This window comes from Elephas maximus, chromosome 12 (assembly GCF_024166365.1).
Source record: "Elephas maximus indicus isolate mEleMax1 chromosome 12, mEleMax1 primary haplotype, whole genome shotgun sequence".
NCBI classification, from domain to species: domain Eukaryota; kingdom Metazoa; phylum Chordata; class Mammalia; order Proboscidea; family Elephantidae; genus Elephas; species Elephas maximus.
Window position 1 is genome coordinate 26,191,035 of NC_064830.1, and position 15,569 is coordinate 26,206,603.

A 15,569-nucleotide genomic window follows, 5' to 3' on the forward strand; every position below is an offset into this window, starting at 1 on the left:
CCTGGGGCAAGGACTAGAAGGCAGGAGGGAACAGGAAAGCTGGCAGTAGGGAACCTAAGATTGAGAAGGGAAAGTGTTGACATGTCGTGGGGTTATTAACCAATGTCATAGAACAATATGTGTACTAACTGTTTAATGAGAAACTAGTTTCTTCTGTAAACCTTCATCTAAATTACAATTAAAAAAAAAATGGACAGCCTTGGAAACTATGGGCAGTTCAACTGTGTCCTATGGGGTTGCTACGAGTCAGAATTGATGGCACACAACAACTTGATGGCACACAACAACAACATTGTTTGTTTTAAAGAAGATTTCAGGGAATATTTCTGGTTTATGGTTTAAAGATTATCTCAGGGCAGTAGTTTCAGGGGTTCATCCAGCCTCTGTGGCTCCAGAAAATCTGGATTCCTTGAGAATTTGAAACTGTGTTCTACATTTCCTCCCTTTTTGATCATGATCCTTCTATAGATTCTTTGATTAAAACATTTATTAACGGTAGCTGGGCACCATCTAGTTCTTCTGGTCTCATGGCAGAGGAGGCATCAACTGTTGAATCTTAATTTTGGTAACTTGGTTCCTCTTGTTTCTGATAAATCGTTAACAAAAGGAGAAAAGATAGAATTGGGTGGATATATCCTGTTGGTAGTAAAAGAAAATATTGTTCTTCGGTTTGCTAAGCTGGAATTTTATTTCATTTTCCCCTCCTCGTTTTATGTATTTAGAGAGGCCTCAGTGGTTGAAAGGAGTGTATTTCCTAAATGAAAAGGGAGGGCGAGAGACCTTCTTACTGAAAACCTACCAAATGCCAAGTGCTTTATAAACCTTACATTAATTTTAGAAAATTAATCTGAATTTTAATTCAGGAGAGCAGGTATGGTTTCTCTCTGACATACGGGGAACCTGAGGCTCAGAGAGGTTAAGTTACTTGTGTCAGTCTGCACAGCTAGCAAGTGACAGAGCCAGGAGAAATCTCTGACTCCAAAGTAAGAGCTGCTCACACACACCATACCTGCCAGCTCTCAGGGAACACCTTGATGGCCATGTCCTCAGGAGCCAGGCAGAGCAGGAGAGCACGGTTTTCTCTTCGCTGCCAAGTAAATCAGGAAAAGAAGTGTGACATTTCATGTCTTTCCCTGGGGCAAGAGACTTGGCAAGAATGGAGGAGTGGACGAGTCCAGTCAGAGCGTTTGTTCCAGGTTTAAGGAAGGAGGAGCCGTCCTTACGGCCTCACAGGCAGCAGCTTTTGCATTCCTGACGTTGGCTTGTGCACTAAGTTAGAGATGACCCTTCAGCCACCCTTGTGGTTTTAAGGTTTCTGAAAGATGTCATTTGCTCTGTCAGTGGATTTTTCCAGAAATCTTTGCACTTGTTTACTAATGACCAACTTTTGTGGAAAAAGGATAAAAGTAGTAATATCTCAGACTGCTTTGGGAAGAGAGCTCCTGAAAACCAACCACAAGAGCTGCTCTCTCACCCTGGTATTTCCCGATACAGTAGAAACAATCAGAGAATCGTCAGCAAGCCAGGAAATGCCAGGCTTACAGCAGCAACCATTTAGTATCTTAAAATTTCCTTTAAGTCTTGCTATATCTTAATGGAATTATAATGTGTCTTTTAACTTTTAATTTTCATACAATATTATTTTTACAATTGTTAATCAAAAACATTTCCACATCTCTGTATTATATGAGTGAGAGAAAGGTATACATAGATCGAAATCATGGGCAGTAATTTTCTTGAGGAAATTCAATGTTAATGAACCCAAAAACAAATTTTAACAATGAAAGTATTCAAACATACTTGAAAACAGAGATATTCAATGTAAAGCAACAAATAGTAAGGTACTCTGTAATAACAAGTCAGAAAAAAGGATAACAGTGTTGGCAAAGTTTCATGGTGATGCAGTAGGTACAGAGAGGCAGATGAATACCCTTATGCTTCTACAATAAGTGACAGAACTCAACCCCCTTGAGTTCATTTATTTGTGTAACAAATATTAACTGAACACTTGCAGTAGTCAGGCACTGGGGACAGACTGGTGAGCCATTCACAGGTGGCCCCTGTGCTCGTGGCGCATTCAGCTGAGTGGAGGAGACAGGCTTTATCAAGCAGTCGCGGTATGAATGGACAAGGAGGTACCTCCTCTGATGGAATGGAAGGTCCTTTAGAGCAGAGAGCTGAGAAACTTGACTTGGAGTGGAACTTGACCTGGAGATTAGTTGGAGGTTACTGTGTGAGGTTGTGGGGCAGGGAGATGTGTTCTGACGTGGGGAGCTACGTGCTGATTGGCCTTGGGGCAGAGGGGAGTACAGCCCATGGGCAGGTGCCTTAGGGAAGGCCCTCTCTGGAGGGTGGAATAGTGTAGTAGAGGTGGCGGGGGAGGGGGCATGTGGGAGCCTGCCCAGGCTGGCGTTTTGGGGTTAGTTAAGGATTAGGGAATTTGACCTCAGAGCAATGAGAAGCTGCTGCAGAAGTTTAAAGGGAAGTGGGGTAGGGTGAGGTGGTCGGAGCCATGGGTCTGACCTCAGATTCTGTGTCCTTCCCAGGCTGCCTCTGAAAACTTGATGCTCTCTGTGAAGGCTTTCTTCCAGGGCTCTAAATGCAAAAGCAGATGTAGCTGAACAAGAACGCAGTGTCTTACCCTCTTTTCGAAGCTGACAGTCAGGTGGTCTTCCTGGGTACCTCCGGTGGAGATTTTTCCACATGGGTTGGGAGTCAATTGTGAGCTTTTCCAGGCAGTGACTGTGGTTGTAGTTTCCATGGTGCCTCTCCTCTAATGCAAAGCTCTTAGCACTGTAAGAATTTGGGGTGCTAAGGATAGTCGACAGGGCGACTTCTCCACTCTTGCTTATCCGCATTCTTCCCATTTGAAAGTCCAGTAGAGTCCCAGGTCTTCTGAGAAACCTTCCCCAAGTTTGCAAATGTTCGCTGATCTCTCTTCCCCTCTATATGAAGCTTACTGTCTACACTACAAAATTTGGGGGAAAGGCAGTATTAAATGTAACAACATTGACACAGGCAAGCCCTAAGTTTTTGATGGCAGAGTAGGAAGAATCTAATATGCACTAACCAACTAGCAGGCTTGTCAGGTAAAGAAATCCTTTGCATACTTTCATGAACCAGAGCACCTAGCAAGCAGTTGATAATGCTATACATACTTAGGCTGCTAGAGAGAAGCCAAACCAGCCTCTTCCGTATTTTCCTAAAATTCAGGACTCCTGACTCCAGCTTGTTTGATGAATGAAGGAACCAAATCAGAATGTCTGATATTCACAGATGCTGAAATAACTTTGTATTTTCTGACTCCCCATCCAGTTCACCACCCCTAATTGTGTAAGATAGAGAACCCCTTCCCCTCCCTGACTTTTTACTTTCCTTTGTTGGTGTGTGGGGGTAGCGAGAGGTAGACATTTGTAGAGTACTTGAAAGAGAGCAATAGAGTATCCCTTCCATTAGTCGAGGTGAATAAAACAAGGGCTCTACATCATTCACTTACTCAGACACGTTTGCAGATGAGTTACAGGGTGTGATCTTTGGCCACAGGCATTTTCTCTAGGCTGTCAAGTGGATGCATAATTAAGAAGATGTTTTATGTCTGTGTCCTCACCCTTGGGGTCAGTTGGTAGATTAAGCTCATTTAATATTGAAAAGGCCAAGTAGGGGAAGCATATGTGTCCACCTGTAAGGGCCCTACTTTCTCCATAAGCCTGTTGGCCGTGGTGTCAGGAGTTGGGAGTCCAAGGTCCTCAATAGGATTACCTTGGGCTTTCCAGGGAACTTCTTTGGAAAGAAATCCCCTAATCCACAAAATGAGAAGATGACACTAGGTAATATATTCATATGTGTTTAAGCTCTCACATTCTCTGTGAACATCATCTGTGTTCTATGACCATTGCCTGTGTTCAGCTCTCACATTCTCTATGAACATCATCTGTGTTCTATGACCATTGCCTGTGTTCAGCTCTAACGTTCTCTGTGAACATCATCTATGTTCTGTGACCATCACCTATGTTCAGCTCTAACATTCTCTATGGACATCATTTGTGTTTTATGAATATCACCTATGTTTATCTCTAACATTCTCTGTGGCCTAGGAGTGGTTTTTCTAGCCACAGTGAATCATCTAGTGAATTCTTCCTCAAGCTGTGTATGATGGTAAAGGTTGTATGTCAACTTGGCTGGGCCATGATTCTCAATGGTTTGGCAGTTACGTAATAGTGTAGTTTGGCAGTTATGTAACGATGTAGTCATCTTCCGTGATGTGATCTTATGTAATCAGCCAGCCACTTGTAAGGGGAGTTTCCTTGGGGTGTGGCCTGCATCCAATATATGTATGTGGATGTTCTGGCAATGCTTGCTTGCTCTGGATCCTGCATCTGGCTCATCATCATCTGACCTCTGGTTCTCAGGACTTGAGCCTACGGCTTGCTGTACTGCCTGCCGATCTTGGGATCCATCAGTTTCCATAGTCTGTGAGCCAGCGGCTGGCCGTGTTACCTGATCTTGGAATTCCTCAGCTTCTGCAGCCTGTGAGCCAGCAGCCTACCATATTATACACCTGCTGATCTTGGATTCGTCAGCCTCCACAGCCTGTGAGCCAGTGGTCTGGTGCCTGACCTGCCTATCTTGGGTTTATCAGCCCCTGCAGTATGTGAGTCAGGAGAAGTCTCCGCCTGACACCTGACCTATGGACTTGGGACTTGCCAGCCTCTACAACCACGTGAGCCGTTTCCTTGAGATAAATCTTTATTTCTATATTTATATGCTTCACTGATTTTGCTTCTCCAGAGAACCCAACCTAAGGCACTGTGGTTAAGTGTAGGTGCAAGGATTTCCTATCTTTAAGAAGCTTGGTTTGGATGCTTGGAAGCTTGGATGTATAAGCAGGTAGTTAGAATACAGGTGAGCCAGTGCTATAATGGGGTCTGGTTCATGGAGAGGGTTTATCTAGGACTGAGCCTGTGTTAATAGCCAAAGGGGAAACAACCACTCCTTTTTCTCATCAGTAAGACCGGTGATGACAGCCTCTCAGGCACATAAATCAATGCTTCTTTTCCCATGATTGGATCTCCAGGACACGCATTTCTACCTTCCCAGATCAGTGGTGTATTATTAATTAAGTAGTAAAAAACCTACTGTGGAAGATGGAGGAATTAGGAGTTTATTTGATATATTTATTATTTTCCCATTAGACTAGATGCCTTTGCAGTTGGTTAGGAATTGAAGATGGCTTTCCCCAAAGTAGATAGAAATGATTATATAGTCTTCCCTTCATTCATTTTTTGAAAGTTTATTATATTAAAATATTGTAAGAATTGCTGGGGAGGGGGGAAAAAAAAGTATGGCCTGATGCTTGTAATTTGGTTGGTAGGGTAAAAAAAGACATGTACAAAAAAGTAAAAGGCAAAGTAGAAGGGGATAAAAGTATCATAAGGGTATTATGGAAATGAAGGGAGAGAAGGAGCCCTCTGGACTGGAAATGTCATGGAGAACTTCATGAAGACAGACCATTTGAGCTAATACTTCAGAGAGAAACAATACAGGCAGCCTGCTGTATCTGCGATATCTTAGACTGGGTTCTCTAGAGAAGCAAAACTAGTAAAGCATCTAAATCTATATAAAAAGAGGTTTATATCAAGGAAAAGGCTTACATGATTGTAGAGGCTGGAATGTCCCAAGTCCGTGGGTCTTGGGAATGTCCCAGGATAGAGGCATCTCCTGATTCAGATAGCCTCAGGGTCTAGGGAACCCAAGATCGGCAGGTCAGAGAGCAGGGCTCTTGCTCACAGTTGTGAAGATCAACAAATCCTATGATTGGCAGGCAAGACGGCAGGTAAGCGGCTAGCTCAAGCCCTAAGAACTGGAGGTCAGATGAACAGGAGCCAACTGCAGGATCCAGAGTTGACCAAAAGCCCATGAGCCTTGCAAGAAAAGTCCACGTATATTTGATACAGGCCACACCCCCAAGGAAACTCTATTTCAACTGATTGGCTACTCACAGCAGATCCCATCGTAGAGGTGATCACATTATATCAGATCTCATCATGGAAGTGATCAGATCATCATACGGCTGTCAGACTACATCATAACTGCCAAACCACTGAGAATCATCACTCAGCCAAGTTGACACACAACCTGAATGATTACATGCGGGTTCTGTATCCGCGGATTCAATCAACCACAGATGGAAAATATTTGAAGAAAGAAAATGTTATGTTGTTCCTGACGTATACCATGTAGTTAGGCCTATGGTGGTTGCATTTGTAGGGAACATGTACAGACTTTTTTTTCTTGTCGTTTCCTAAACAATACCATGTAACAACTATTTATATAGCATGCGCATTGTATTAGGCATTATAAATAACCTAGAGATGATTTAAGATACATGGGAGGATGTGTGTAGGTTATATGCAAATACTATGCTGTTTTACTTAAGGAACTTGGTCATCTGTGATTTTGGTATTCGCAGGGGTCCTGGGATCCATCCCCTTCGTATACCGAGGGATGTTTGTACTGGGACACATGAAGAAGAAAGACGTTCTCATTTTTGTATCAGCAGAAATTTAAAGGTCAAAATGTTTTTGTTAAAATTATGTGTTAACATCATCAGTTTTACCTTGTTGATAGGGTTAACAGTGATGAATCCCTCTTGGGTCTCTGTTTTGCCATCTGCTAATGAGGGCTGGTCTAGGTGATTGCTAAGATGTCATGTCAAGGCAGGTTGTATTTATACTGCTCTAGATGAGGAAATTGACACACAGATTGACACAGAGCAGCTAGAATGAGGAAGAGGAGACCAGCACTACCGCTGCTGCCACCCCTGCTTCCAGCTACTGGGTATTTGGATCTTGTTATGTTCCAAACAGAGGGTTAAGCATGTTGTATTGATTGTTTTTAATCCTCACCGAAACCTTCCAACAGGGACTTCATTAGCTCCATTTTATGGATGCAATAATGGAAGCTCGAGGAAGTTAAGTAACTGGCTCAAGAACACAAAGTATGTGTAACAGCAGTTTTGAACCCAGGGCTCCTAACTCCCCATCCAGTCCCTTTGCTTCCATTCCCCAAGTGTGGAATCACCCCCCACCAACCCTTACCCAAATATTCCAGGCACATTGCAGGGTGCCGTGACGGGCTATACTGGGGATATGTTGCTTTATTTCTCAGAACTCCTAGAACCAAGAATTCACCCACAGTAGACGTCCTCTGAAATGCAGAGTATTTGTGTCACTTTATATGTTCCACATGAGTCAGTGAAAGGGTATGCTGGCTTTGAAAAAAAATTACACTGTAACTAAATAACTCATTTTACCAGGAAGAGAGACATAACCCTTGTCTATATGCCAGTTTTGCTGAATAGGTGATATAACAAGTGTTGGCATGTCTTCATGATGAGACTTAGTAACAAGAACAATAACAAAATTACAGTATCAACAGAAGTGACCCTTTGGTGACTGCCTACTCTGTTCCAGGTGCTAGATCAAGTGCTTTATAGTTGGTGTCAATAAATAATAATGAATGTGCATACCATGTTTTACTATTTCAGAGAACTTGCTGTGAACTTGTAGTTCTGTGAAATGGGCTTTATTATAACGGATCATGTATAACTAATTAAGGTGTCTTCTGGCCTGGAGTCCCCACCTATACAGGCACTAGTCTGCCCTTTGGGTATCTGAGTGGAGCTGGCCGTCCCACTGTCCTGCATCAGCATGGGTCTGCACTGAGTCTGTCCTTCTGTTGCCTCCTCTCTGCTGTGGGTACCCCCTGCTTGTCTTGTAGAGTCCTGAGACCACTGAACTCTTGAGCTCTTGCTGCTGTCACTTCACTGGCCTTGGAGTAGATGGGAAAAAGGCCATTTTCGGCTTTCTTGAATTTTTCAAAGTGGGGATTCTGGGCCTTCTCTTAATTTTTTCTATTAACTCATCTAACCACCAGTTGCCACTGAGGTGATTCTGACTCATGGTGACCCCGTGTGTGTCATGGTAGAACTGTGTTTCATAGGGTTTTCAGTGGCTGGTTTTTTGGGAAGTGGATTGCCAGGTCTTTCTTCCAAGGTGCCTCTTGGTTAGCAGGTAGCCATTTGCACCACCCAAGGACTCCAGCTTGCCTAACCTGGGGGCTGTATTGCTTTACCATCATTTATTGAAGAAATGATTCTGGGAAGAAATTATAGCCTCCCAAAGCGTAAAACCATGAGTTAGATATGAGTGTTTTTAGAGGCTTCAAGCCCACCTTCTAGCCCATTTCCACTATAATGGAGGTCTGTATTCTTCCAGAGGGAGAGAGAAAGAGAGAATAAGAAAGAGAGATATCTGTCAGGTCTCTCCCGACTGTGGCCCCAATTCCATGTCCCTGCTTTCCTAGTCCACTTTCCATTCCTTGATCATCCTTCTCCAGGCATTCTTAGCAGTTGGAGTTTCTATTTCCTCCAGGCAAAAACGCACTCCTGACAACCAGGGGTTGGCCTTGCCCTAGAGCCCCCCCACTCCCTTCACCACCCCCTCTGTCCAAGACACAGAATCTGGCGTTGGTGTATTTCCCAGAGTCTCCATTTTCCTGCGAAGACTAGCACCCTGTGTGGCACTTCCACAGAAGGGACTTTGGCAGCCTGAGTCTGGCCTCCTCCCTTTTTTTTGCCTCCTTCCTGCCATCGTTGGGTTTCCAATCCTACGTTTATGCTTGAACAAGAACATACACAGTTCTTGCAAGAACAAACAGTGATTTTCAAGGACAGTGCAGTCTAAACCCATATTTAGGATGAAAGAAAAAAGAAAGTAAAACAAAACATCCTTTTAAAGCCAATATAAACTATAGAGATCTGGCTTCAGCCACATTGAAGATGGTTTTCTTCTGGATCCACATCATTTCACTTAATTGTGTGTCACCGTAGAGTCTTCACTGTTACTGACGCATACCGAGTGTCCAGCTCTGTCTTCCAGAGCTCTGAGAATCTCTGCCCTAGAGGTGAACATAAATCTCCTCTTAGCCTCGATTTGCCAGAAATTAGCGTTTCCTCCCATGGCCTAAAGTTTCAGGGCCAAATCCTCTTTTTGTTTTCACTGTTAACTTTTATCATGGGAAATTTCAAACATACACAAAAGAAAAGAGACTATTTAAAATGAGCCCTTATATGCATTTGCCGCTTAAAAATTAGCCACACATGGGCAATCCTGGTATCTATACCCCAAAACATTTTTCTTTTCTCTGGTAGGTTATTTTAAAGCAAATTCCACATACATCATTTCATTCAAAAATTATTTTGTCTCATCTCTAAAAGATACTCTCCTTAAAAAAAAAAAAAAAAGTGTCCACAATATCCTTATTACACCCAAATAAAAACAGCAATTCCTTATTATCCCAGATATCCAGTTACTGTTCAGTTTTCCCTGATTGTCTCATTAGTGTGTTTTTACAGTTAGTTTGTTGGAATCTGGAGCCAAACAAGGTTTACACATCGTATTTTCTTGATAAGTCTCTTAGGTCTTTCTTGTTCTACGTAAAGTTTCTCGCGCCCCCCCCCCCCCCCGCTATTTATTTGTTGAAAATACAGATTATTGGCCCCTTGGATTTTCCCACTTCCTGGATTTTGCTGATTATATCCCTGGACTGTTTAATATATACCGTTGTCCCTTGTATATTCAGTAAATTAGTGATTAGGTTTAAAGGCTTACTCAGATTTAGGTTCACTGTTTGGCAAGAAAATGTTGTAGTGATGATGAGTATATTGCATGACATCGTGAGGTGCATAATGTCTGCTTGTCTCTTTTGTGATGTTAGGATGGGTCAGTGGGTTCGGGTACTGTCAACCTAATCTATCCATTATAAAGTTCCCCATCAGTCTTCACCCATTGGATTTAGCAGCAGTTGACAGTCCCTGCCAAGAGCCATGATGTCATCGGGTTGCAAAATGGCGATTTCCTAATTTGTAATTCTTTCTTCGTTTATTTGCTAAAGTTTTCCTCTAAAGAAGGACTTTTCATCATCAATATTTTGTTACCCCGGAATACAGCTCATAAAGGAAAGGCAGGATAAATGCTTGGCTCTTTTTCTTTATTTGCTAGGTTTTAGAATAATGAGATGGTTCCCTAGCATCCACTAAAGCTGATGAGTTATTTTTTAAGCATCATTGTGAATGCATGAATTTTAAACATATTCATTGTGCTCAATAAGTGAAGTAATTATTCTTTTTGGTGTTCAAACTGCCCTGCCTTTTGCCAGTGGGAGCCCTTTCAAGTCGTCTCCTGCAGACGCAGTCTTAGCGAGATGGGCTCAGGGTACCAGGGCTCTGCCCCTCCCACCAGTCTCTGTGAGAACAAAGCTTCCCCCTGGTGAATGGCCTTGGGGAGCTAGAATTTGACCAAAGGGCAGCAGAAGGTCACTGTCTCCATTTCCCATCAAACATTTTTCCAGGGGAGTCGTAGCTTTTTCTGTTTCACAGTCATCCCCATTTTATGGACGGAGAGCCAAGGCTCAGGGAGGTTAAGTTTTGCTCATGAGTACATAGGCCATAAAAAGAGAACTGGGAATCAGACCCAGGCGCTTCAGCTCCACATCCCTGAGAATCAATGAAGGAGTGAGAAGAGGGCAGGGATGACATTCCTGTTGGAAGGAAGAGCTTAGGCAAAGGCTTGGAGACAGGATTAACCAAAAAACCAAACCTGTTTCTGTCGTGTCGATTCCGACTCATAGGAATCCTATAGGACAGAGTAGAACAGCCCCGTTTCCAGGGAGTGGCTGGTGGATTCCAACCGCTGACCTTTTTTGGTTAGCAGCTGAGCCCTTAACCACTATGCCACCAGGGCTCCTGGAGATAGGACAAGAGTGTGAATTCAGAGAAAAGCTGGTTCCCTAGGGGAGGAGGCGACAGGAACTAGATCTTGGAGAACCTGAGTGCCATCATGGCAAGAAATCAAACATGAAATCTGAAGGTGGGCTATGTGGGGAAGGTGAGTGGCGGATGAAGGGTTTCATATAGGTGAGTAGCACTAGCTTCTCAGTCTACCCATGTTCCTTATACTCCTCCTCTGTGGTGCTTCATTATCCTTGGTCATTCACTTGTCTATTTCCTTCCACCATGAGATTCTGTGCTTCTTAAGAACAGGGACCCGTCCTAATTAAACAGTGGGCTGGCATCTGTCATAAAACTGACACTCAGCGTATATGCACTGAGTTTCCTGGATAAGTATTCTCAACTCTAAGTTGGGGATAATTAAAAAAAAAAAAGAAAAAACCAAACCGTTGCCATCGAGTAGATTCCGACCCATGGGGGATAATAATAGTCTCTGTCTATTCTGCACATATGGTGGCCTGTGTGTGCAGAGTGGAACTGCTCCATTGGGTTTTCATTGCTGTGACCTTGCAGAAGCAGATCGCCAGGACCCTCTTCTGAGGTTCCTCTGGGTGCCAACCTTTCGGCTAGTATATTAAATGAGATGCCAAACCAAAAAAACCAAACCCATTGCCGTTGAGTCGATTCCAAGTCATAGCGACCCTATAGGACAGAGTAGAACTGCCCCATAGAGTTTGCAAGGAGTGCCTGGTGGATTCGAACTGCCAACCTTTTGGTTAGCAGCTGTAGCGCTTAACCACTACGCCACCAGGGTTTCCTAAATGAGATAATACACCTCAAATGGGTGGCCCAGTGCTTGGTCCATAGTGAGTACCTCCGCAGATGTGGCTGTTATGACTGCCAGTGAGATCTTTCTCCCTGCCTGACACCCTGCCGTTTGTGTCTCTACAAAAAAAAAAAAAAAAAATCTTGGTTCGGTCTCACTTGGTTTCTTTTCTCAGGTGATTTCTAGTTGGCCCAGATGGACTTCCCATGGCACAAGGCAATGGAGTTAGATAACAGAAACAGTGCCAGAAACGCAAAGCTGTTCTAAAATTCTTTATTTTCACTTAAAAAAGTTTTGGAGGGACACAAGTACTAAATGCCTGTGGATTAGAATTTAAAAGTAGCAGCTGTCTGTTTTGTATTTGTTCTCCATCTTTTTTTTTTTCCCCCCAAAGATGGCTAGCTGCTCCCTGCTTTGCAGTCGCTGAGACAAATAACATTCTGGTCATATTTCAAGGCTTTGAGGCTACCGCCGCCGCCCCCCCCCCCCCACCCCCCAAGCCTCTCTGTCGGCCACTGGCTCCTGTAGAAGAACTCACTTCTTGGGGACCACTCTTTAATTTAGTAAAATACTCAAAGAAATTACCATTTTTATGGGGCTGAAGTAGAAAAAAAAATCAAGGGAGCAACTCTTTTCCTGTAAATAAGAATTAATCCACTCAACAAGTTTTTGTTAAGTGCTTACTATGTGCTATGCCCTGGTATTTAGTAATGAACTAAACAGATGTGATTCTTGCCAGGATTTCCTTGGCAATGTTAGGGCAAGGGAAGCGTTTTTTTTTTTTTTTTTTTTTTTTATAGTACTTTAGATGAAAGTTTACAGAGCTAGTTAGTTTCTCATTAAACAATGAATACACATATTGCTTTGTGACATTGGTTGCCAACCCTATGACTCGTCAACACTCTCCCCTTCTGGACCTTGGATTCTCCATTACCAACTTTACTGTCCCATCCTGCGGTTCTCGTCCTTACCCCTGGGCTGGTGTGCCCATTTAGTCTCGTTTTGTTTTATGGGCCTGTCTAATCTTTGGCTGAAGGGTGAGCCTTAGGAGTGACTTCAGTTCTGAGTTAAAAGGGTGTTCAGGGGCCATACTCTCAGGGTTTCTCTAGTTTCTGTCAGACTAGTAAGTCTGGTCTTTTTTTGTGAGTTAGACTTTTGGTCTACATCTTTCTCCAGCTCTGTCCAGGACCCTCTATTATGATCCCTGTCAGAGCAGCCAGTGGTGATAGCTGGGCATCATCTAGTTGTGCTGGACTCAGTCTGGTGGAGGCTGTGGTAGTTGTGTCCATTAGTCCTTTGGACTAATCTTTCCCTTGTGTCTTTGATTATCTTCATTCTCCCTTGCTCCAGATGCATTCGGATCAGTAGAGTGGCCACTCAGAAGCTTGTAAGACCCAAGATGCTACTCACCGAAGTAGAATATAGGACATTTTCTTCACATATTATGTTACGCCAATTGAGCTAGATGTTCCCCGAGACCATGGTCGAGGGCGAGGGAAGTTTTGCATGCTTCCTGAAAATAATCTTGAACAATTGTGACTGAGGATTATAGAGGGTTGTTACCCTGTTTTGGTAGAGGGTGCAGTGAGACTGGGCTCAGTAGACGGGATTGGGATGTCTGCTTCATCAGCAATTATGGGAGCATGGTGGTCTGACCCTCTTGCCCCATGAGACTGTACCTTTTATCTTCCAAGGTTGCTGGATAATGCCGCTTTATCTCAAAGGTTGTTGGAAGGCTTGTAAGAAATAAAACTTGTGCCCAGCTCACGGTCGGTGCTCCATGACCCTTAGTTGGATCCGAAGAATCCTCTTAGGAATGAATGAAATACCCATTCCCACCAAGCCAAGAGACATTTTACCCAGCTTAGCTAATTTTGTGCTTTGCTTCAATGAATGTGGTTTAAGATTTATAGACAAAGTTGACTGTGTCGAAGTGACTGTCCTTCATGCTGGAGCAGTGCGAGCAAAGGAGCTCAGGCACTGAGGAGGGATAGTTATGGGGTATTTCCTCATGCAGGCTGACTGGGAGTGGAGAATTGGGTAAAGATGGAGCTCTTCTGTCCTTGAGCTGAAACAGAAAGCTTAAAGAACAGTATGCTTAATTGACTCTGATTGTTTTTCTGTTTATTATTAATAAGTGATAAATGGGTAGGACATAGTTCCATGAAAGCCCTGCAGATTAAATCTACCCTCTTTACTTTCCCAGGAAAGGACATTTTTCAACTCTCCTGGTGGCCTGTTAGACACCCACAGCTCATGCTTTTGCTGATTGTGGGGGCTGGGCAGCTCCAACCTGATGCAGGAGGGGGAAGAGTAAGGACCTCTGGGTCATGCTTGAGGGATTTCAGTCCTCACAGGTGCTTGTTGGAGAGGAGAAGGATGGGTTTCTCAGAGAAAGAACCTTTAAGCATCTTGGGGCCATTGCAATTAATCTGGACAGGAGGAACATTCAATATCTTTTCTACAAATTGGACTTTGTTAGTCTCTAACATGGGACTGGGCTCGTAGGGCACCACTTAGTCATCTTTCAAGGCCCAGTTCCTCTAAGAAGCCTTCCCTGATCTCCTTAGAGATAGACTTTTCTCCCTTCTCTGAACTTTTGTAGCCCTAGGGCTGGAGATTTATTCTGACTCATCAGAAACTTAAATTCACAGAAACATCCTATTTCCTGATTATTCTAGTTAATTGAGGGTTCTCAGTCTTGCTTAAAAAAAATATCTAAGATACATCTACTGGTCCCATCCAGGCTAGAGGAAAGGAGAATGAAGAAAACCAAAGATACAAGGAAAGATTAGTCCAAAGGGCTAATGGGCCACAACTACCACAGCTTCCACCAGACTGAGCCCAGAACAACTAGATGGTGGCTGGCTCCCACCACCGACAGCTCTGACAGGGATCACAATAGAGGGTCATGGACAGAGTGGGAGAAAAATGTTGAACAAAATTCAAATTCATAAAAAAAAAGACCACACTTGCTGGTCTGTCAGAGACTGAAGAAACCCCAAGAGTATGGCGCCCCCAGACACCCTTTTAACTCAGTACTAAAGTTACTTCCAAGGTTTGTTCACCCTTCAGCCAAAGATTAGACAGGTTTATAGGGAGCCCCTGTGGCACAGTAGTTAACTGCCTCATAGAGTTTCCAAAGAGCAGTTCGAATCCACCAGCTGCTCCTTGGAAACCCTATGGGGCAGTTCTACTCTGTCCTGTAGGGTCACTGTGAGTAAGAACTGACTCAACGCCAGTGGGTTTGGTTTGGTTTTATAGGACCAACTGTAACACACATGAGGAACGTGCATGTATATGACACTAAATGGGCATACCAGCCCAAAAGCAAAGTTGAGAAGACAGGAAGGGACAGGAAGACTGGACGAATGGAAACAGGGAACCTGGGGCGGAGAAGGGAAGAGTGTTGATACATCATGAGGTTGGCAACCAATGTCACAAAATAATTTGTGTCTTAATTGTTTAGTGAGAAACTAATTTGCTCTGTAAACTTTCACCTAAAGCCAAATTAAAAAAAAGTTAAAAAACCTAAAAGGAAAAAAGTTTCCTTTTAATAATTCATATTTATTTATAATTCAGTGTTTATGAAGTATGTTGCCAGACCTGGTCTTTCTCGTTATTGATGTTCACATGTTGACTGGGTATCCCAGCTTGTTATTTCCAGCTACAGTCACGTGGGCTGTAGTGCTGGTGGCAGCAGCATGGTTTGTGGTTTCATTCAGCCCACAGTATCTGAGTAATAGCCTGTGCCAGGCACTGAGGTGGGCCAGGGGCTATAGAGCTGAATAGGCTTGGTCTCTGCCCTAGGAGCTCACAGCCGAGAGAGAGGAAGATGAATCTCCTACTTGTTCCAACAGACTAAGAGCCGGATCAGTGTGGAAGGGGAAGTATAACTTATGTAGGAACACAGGCAAGGAATAGGTGGAGAAAGGGATATTTATGACTGGGGAA

General features: G+C 43.5%; 1 protein-coding gene across 11 annotated transcripts in view; it reads left to right on the forward strand.

Moving 5' to 3' along the window:
• The window catches only part of GREB1 (growth regulating estrogen receptor binding 1), a 189,449-nt gene that overhangs the window by 26,829 nt on the left and 147,051 nt on the right, over nt 1-15,569 (forward strand). The window lies entirely within an intron of this gene.